Source organism: Mandrillus leucophaeus, unplaced genomic scaffold (assembly GCF_000951045.1).
Source record: "Mandrillus leucophaeus isolate KB7577 unplaced genomic scaffold, Mleu.le_1.0 Scaffold80, whole genome shotgun sequence".
NCBI classification, from domain to species: Eukaryota; Metazoa; Chordata; class Mammalia; order Primates; family Cercopithecidae; genus Mandrillus; species Mandrillus leucophaeus.
Window position 1 is genome coordinate 5,977,914 of NW_012108697.1, and position 7,164 is coordinate 5,985,077.

Here is a 7,164-nt window from a genome sequence, read left to right on the forward strand (position 1 = left end):
GTTATTGGTTCTAATTTTGTTTGTGGATTGTTTAGGATTTTCTGTATTCAAGATTATGTCATTTGCAAATAGAGATAGTTTTACTTCTTCTTTTGTAAACTGGATGCCTTTTGTTTCATTTTCTTGCCTCCTTACCCTAGATAGAACTTCTGACACGATGTTGAATAGAAGTGCCAAGAGTAGACATCCCTGTCATGTTCCTGATCATAGGGGAAAGCATTTAGTCTTTCAACATGAAGAATGATGTTAGCTGTAGGTTTTGTAATACCCTTTGTCAGGTTGAGGACTTTTTCTTCTAGTTTGCTGAGTACTTTTATCTTGAAGGGACATTGGATTTTGTCATGCTTTTTCTGCATTTGTTGAGGTAGATTTTATTCTTTATTCTGTTGATACGGCCTGTTATAGTAATTGATTTTTCATATATTGAGCCAACCTTGTAATCCTGGGATAAGTCCCACTTGGCGATGATGATCCTTTTTATGTTGTTCTAGATTCAGTTTGCTGGTATTTTGTTGAGAATATTTGTATTTATATTTTACAAGACATATTGGGGTGTCTTGCTTTTTTATGAAAGAATAATATGTTTACCCTAGTTAAGAACATCCCATTCTGTCCAGTAAAACTAAAGTCACAGCCATATGAAAGCAGGCCTAGAGTCATTGGTAAAGCTGCCTGGTTATCTGGTTATCTGGTTCTGGCTGTGTGGTAGACTGAGCTAATGTGTCCCTCTCTATCTTTACCAACATGTAAACATGCGGTTAAATTATAACTTAATCAACTTTGAGTTCATAGCTGAGTAAAATTCAAAACCTTTTCTATGGCCCACGGTAGGCCCCCTGGTGCCTCTATGACGTTGTCTCTGAACCACTTACCTCCCCATCCCCGGCTACAATCACACTGTGCTGGCCTTCTTGCTTTTCCTCAGGTACACTAGACATACTCCTGCCTCATGGTCTTTGCACTTGCTGTTCTCCTGGAGCATTGTTACCCTAGCCGTTCACATGGCTTGCTTCCTCACTCTTTTTAGGTCTGTGTTAAAATGTTGTCTGTTACCAGAGAGGCTGTCCCTGGCTACCCCATATGAAATAATCCTTCCCCTTACCTCCTTGATGCTTTCTTCCCCTTGCCCTGCTTTACTTTTTTTCACAAAACAAGTTCTTATTACCTGACATACTGTGTACTTGTTTTGTATCTGTTGCCTTCTCTGCCCTATCCTCTCCCCAATCTCCCTGCCTTGCCCCATGTACATTTGTTAAAGTCAGAGATCTTGTCTATTTTGTTCACTGTTGTGTCCAGAACAGGGCCCGGATTATGGAAGATTTTTCAATAAATATTTGTTGACTGAATGAACTTGAAAGAAAGAGAAATCCTCAAGTGCCAAAAATGTAGAGGGAACCTAACACCTGAATGGTATACTAGTAACCTGAGCCTGGGAAAATTATCAGATGCAGATATAGACCTTCATGCCTGGTGTCCAGGGCATTAGACTATCCCCATATGGGAACAAGAAGTTTGTGTGCAAATCTTCTAGCTAAGAAATTAATGTGAAAGTCTTAGAAGCAAGCAATCACAGAACTGCTTGTACAAACCAGGACCCATCACATTCTTATAGATAAATAGCCTCTATTGAAGATAAGCTCTTAATAAAAGATCGATCGCAAAGCACAGAAGGAATGAACCACCAAGAGGGAGAGGCAGCAGACCCAGCAGACATGAGGGTTAGTCTCCCAAGATCTGTTTGAAAGTATGGGAGAAATTATAAAATAAGGGCCTAAAATAATGAAGGCACAAAGAGAAGGCATAGAAACCAGAGTGAAAGAATAGGACACCATAAAGAAAGAACAGGCCGATGTGAAAAAGAATCAAATAGAACTTGTGTAAGGAAAAAACATAGTCATTGAAAGTAAGTCTTCTTAGTCTAGTTAAACAGGAAGTTAGACATAGCTGAAGAGAATTTATGAACCGAAAGCTAGAACTGAGAAGGTTAACCTGCAATGGCGATGTTTTACGCCTGCAAGTTTTACATCAAACTTTTATTTATTCTGCCACTGATAATGGGGGTGAGAGTTCTTCTGATTCTTGTTAGAGAACTGTTTTTTTTTTTTTTTTTTTTTTTTTGGGCCGGAGTCTCGCTGTGTCTCCCAGGCTGGAGTGCAGTGGCGTGATCTCGGCTCACTGCAAGCTCTGCCTCCCGGGTTCACGCCATTCTCCCGCCTCAGCCTCCCAAGTAGCTGGGACTACAGGCGCCCACCACCACGCTCAGCTAGTTTTTTGTATTTTTAGTAGAGACGGGGTTTCACCGTGTTAGCCAGGATAGTCTCGATCTCCTGACCTCGTGATCCACCCTCCTCGGCCTCCCAAAGTGCTGGGATTACAGGCTTGAGCCACCGCGCCCGGCCTTAGAGAACTGTTAAGTTAAGCAATGCTTCTTCTGATTGAGCCTTGCCACTTTTATTGTGGTCAAAGTCTGCAAATTCCTGTTCTTTTTCTCCTTAAGGGCGAATCACCAGGATTTTCAGCTGAGAAATTTAAGAATAATTGAACCTCACGAGGTGACACACTCAGGAGACACAGGTGTGGAAACAGGTAATAATTTTGTCTGGAAATTAGATGGAACATCTGTAAAGGATTTTAGATCTTCACCCCAACCCCAGGTTGGGTGAGAAAAGAGGGTAAGGAATTAGTAATAGATCATGACTGGGCGTGAGTACCTGGAAGTTAAAAACCATTTTGTTTTTTGGCTTCCTAAGTGGTTGGTTACTGTTTCTATATATTTACCATTTTTTAGAGAATTCCAACTTTTATTATTATTATTATTTTTTCCGTTTTCCATTTTTGTCGGGGGGGTGGTGGTGGAGGAGGAGATAGGTTATTATTGAAAATGTTCTGTATTTCTCTAATATAGTCCTTTATTGATTATCTTAGAAATTCGCTTTCAATTTTGATCATAAGATTGCAAAATGAGAAAAGCTTATATTATTGTGCTTTATAAATTGAGTGTGCATTTAGGACAGTCTTTTTGGGAAATATTTCTTGGCTGTCCCTTCTCCCCAGAACTGGTTAATTGTCTGATGGGTTACCAGAAACCTGATTTCTGAAAAGTTGTGTATTACTGTATTTCTATCCCATGTAAGCCAGTATGGTTGTACCGACTACTCAGGAGAACCACTTTTTTTTTTGTTTTTGTTTTTTTTAGCTGACTGAAAAATTAATCTTTTTTTTTTCTTTTTTGAGACGGAGTCTTGCTCTGTCGCCCAGGCTGGAGTGCAGTGGCACAATCTCGGCTCACTGCAAGCTCTGCCTCCTGGGTTCATGCTATTCTCCTGCCTCAGCCTCCCGAGTAGCTGGGACTACAGGCGCCCGCCACCTCGCCCGGCTAATTTTTTGTATTTTTAGTAGAGACGGGGTTTCACCGTGTTAGCCGGGATGGTCTCGATCTCCTGACCTCGTGATCCGCCTGCCTTGGCCTCCCAAAGTGCTGGAATTACAGGCGTGAGCCACCGCGCCTGGCCTGAAAAATTGATCTCTTAAAGTACATAAGAAACCATGCCTATCTAATCTCTGTTTGGAAGAGCAATGCTATAATTGCATGCAATTTTAGATCCTTTTTCTTTAAAAAATATAGATGTATCCCACACAGTTTGGACCATATTAGGAGGTAGCAGAGGAAGGAGGAAAAAGAAAGTAAAGAAAGGAAAAAAGTGATGGAATCATCAAACTTGGAATTGGAAGATAACTTCTTTTTCTTTTTGTAATGTATGAGGAAATAGAGGTTAGGAAGCTTCAATTGCCTGAGGTTGTAGATCCCAGTTGGAAACTGGAGCTCTCTTGTTTTGCTTCTGTCTTAGAACACTTTAAGCCTCTGTTATGTCCCCCAGATAATATGGTGTAATAGAGCATGGACCTGAGAATTGCGTAGACCTTGAGTCTTTGGTTCCTGATGATCCAGCTGACTTGGGCAAGTACTTAACTCCTTTTTTTTTTTTTTCCTTTTTGTGGAGAACGGGGTCTCGCTATATTACCCAGGCAGTTCTCGAACTCCTGAGCTCAAGCTATCCTCCCGCCTCTGCCTCCCTGAGAGCTGGGATTACAGGCGTGAGCCACCGCGCCCGGCCAACTTAACTCCTTTTAACTCCTGTTCCTTTATGTGTAAAATGAGAATAGTGAAACCTGCCTTGGAGAATTGTTGTGAGAATTAGCCACTAATGTATGTAAGTCCCTTAGCCTTCCCTCAGCTGTGCAACAGAGAAACAAAGCACTACCTCTAAAGCTATGGATGCTGGAAGAGCATCTATGCCTGTGTTAAGGTGCTGAAATTGGAGTAAACGGGCCCCTTCCATTCTTGTAACGAGACGTGGGAATTCCAGTTGGTGCTTCAGATCCAGATTCAAATATTTCTTGAGCTCCTGCAGTGTATTAGGTGCTGTGCATGGTGCTTTCACACATGTTATGTTTAATTTGCGTGGCCGCCAGTGAGATAAGTATGGTGTGCTTTTCATGTACAATCAGTGAAAAATCTTGTTTGTGATAAAGGCTGAAGTTGTGGGAACTTATTTCTAAAAGCAGACCTGTATATGCAAGACTTTTAAGTGAGTCATTGGCTGTAAGGCATAGTTTGAAAATATCTGGCAGTGTATAGGCTAATGTTTCATAATGGACTAGGCCTGTTGCTCTTGGCTTCCTACTTTCCTGCACACTTTGCTTAGCTCTTGACTGTTTCTAACATTTCTGAAAAGTCATAGGATATGGAATGAGCAGATGTCATAATACAGCACCTTGCAAGAGCCTATCTGTCACTGAAGATTCATTACTGTTCATTGAGTCTGAAAAAATCATAGACACGATGTTGTGAATTTGATTTAGCCATCTTCGAGTGAGCATATGTATATGTTAGTTATAGATACATGGATACAGAGATGACATCATCCCTGCCTTCAGGAGAAGTGGTATGTACACCTATTACATGATTTATCACATTGCATTTATGGTTAGTTGTACGTCTTACTCTAATAACATTAAACATTTACATGACGTTTGTTATTTGCCAGGAACTGTTTCTAAGTGCCATACGTATAGTAACTCATTTACTCCTTATTACAAATTACGAGGGTCATCAGCTACAACTTTCACTTCCTCCATCTTGGCTGCCTTTTCAACCAGTGCCACCTCAGTGGCTAGGACTTATATAATTGCACCAATTTTGTTCTCTCCTTAGCTCCAGCTGCTCACCCATTCAGTCACTTTCATCACCTGTTTTCCTTGTGGCTACAGCTGCCTCAGCTAGCAGGGCCCACTGTATTCACTTCAGTGGTGGCTGCCTCACTGCCTCAGCCATTGCCTGTTACTGTCTTCTTCACCTTCACTGTTGCTGCCCCTGCCCCTTACCACATCTTAACTGTTGGTTATGGCATTGAGACTTCTTTCATCATGTCTGATATTGATGATAAAGAAGTAGTTGCATTTCACCCAGAACATGAATGTGATGGGCCTGAAGGATGAGGAAGTAGGAAGAGGGAAAGTGTTGAGTGTCGATGGGGGCAGGTAGCATTGTGGAGAGGAGTGGCAGTGAGACTGATGAGGCTCATGATTCTGTGGGGGTCTGATCCACCAGTCACTGGGGGAAATGTGATGATGTGATGGTGGTGGTGATGAAGGTCAGAATGTGGAAATGAGGAGGCAGGTTGTGATGACTGGGAAGCAGAGGATGTTTTTGAAGAGCTCCAGTTTGTTTTTGTTGGTTTGTAGTTTGCAGTTGAAGATTTTGTGCTCATCATTGGTTGTGTTAACTTTATTGATGAAGTTAGTGACTGATAATATTGATACTATAGTCAGTACTAAACATCCAGTAGTGCCACCAAAATCCTTAAGTCAGAATGTACCTAAATGGAAGGCACATTCTATAAAGAAATAAATGATCTTGAAAGAAAGTATTTTGGACTCTTACATTTTTGCATTTTAAAACTCCCGAAGCCAAGGCTGTACTCCAGACCAGTTAAGTCAGATGTTCCCCAGATAGTCCTAATGCGCAGCCAGTGTTGAAGTCCTGCTCTAAAGAAAGCTTCGTTTTTGCTTGACTGTTTTTAAGAATGATTACTTGCTCAGAAATATGATTTGAAAACACAATAAATCTATTCTGAAGCTCCTGAAAGATATCAGAGTAAAATTTTTAGATGCTGGCAAGCTTGTGAGATCACGGTGGGCTTTATTTTCAACCCCCAATGGAGGTGTTGACATATAAACTTGGATCAGACCAGGTACTTCTGATCCCTTTTTCTCTGATAGGTGAGAAATTATAGGCTCAGTAGATTAGACAAAAGGAAAGGATAGCTGGATGCAGTGGTGTGTACCTGTAGTCCCACTTACTTGGGAGGCTGAGGTGGGAGGATCACTTGAGCCCGGGAGTCCAGCCTGGACAATGTAGTAAGACCCTGTCTCCCCTCAGAAAAAAAAAAGAATGCCCCTCTGAACAATATTCAGAAGCAGCTGTAATGCAAGGAACATGGATGTGCTGGAATTATGAGTAGGACAGTTTCCATGTACTCTTCCTTTGAGTGCTTCTGTCTTCTGAGACTCCGGGGTTGAGTCCTAGGGCCTGCTTGTTGAAGTTGCCCTTGCTGCAGATGGTAAGTGAGGCACTTTTTCTAGCTTAAGATCAGTGTGGTACCCTGTAGGGGATTCTGTTGGAGATAACCATGACAACTGAGGCATAGAAGCCTAAGGTGCTGGTGATGATGAAAAGGAAGAAGCAAATGAGTATGCTAAAGAAAAAGATCCAAAAAGGACCTATGCCCAGCAGGGTTTAAGCTACAGTAAGTCAGGATGTCAGTCCTTGAAGATCACCTCATGTAATTGCCTTGATTTAACTCTCCATTACTTACAGAGTTGTATGTTACAATGTTTTTGATTAAGTAAAAAAATTTTTTTTTTTTTGAGATGGAGTCTTGCTCTGTCGCCCAGGCTGGAGTGCAGTGGCGTGAACTTGGCTCACTGCAAGCTGTGCCTCCCAGGTTCACGCCATTCTCCTGCCTCAGCCTCCTGAATAGCTGGGACTATAGGCGACCACCACCACGCCCGGCTAATTTTTTTGTATTTTTAGTAGAGACGGGATTTCACCATGTTAGGCAGGATGGTCTTGAACTCCTGACCTTGTGATCCGCCCGCCTC

At 41.8% G+C, this 7,164-nt stretch overlaps 1 protein-coding gene across 2 annotated transcripts in view; it reads left to right on the forward strand.

Moving 5' to 3' along the window:
• Nucleotides 1-2,417: 2,417 nt before the first annotated feature.
• The window catches only part of XPNPEP1 (X-prolyl aminopeptidase (aminopeptidase P) 1, soluble), a 55,117-nt gene continuing 50,370 nt past the window's right edge, over nucleotides 2,418-7,164 (forward strand). Inside the window, exon 1 of one of the 2 annotated variants that reach the window (XM_011967563.1) lies at nucleotides 2,418-2,586. The gene's annotated coding sequence lies outside the window, so the exon portion shown is untranslated. The remainder of the gene's footprint in view (nucleotides 2,587-7,164) is intronic. The other variant, XM_011967564.1, reaches the window with a different exon arrangement.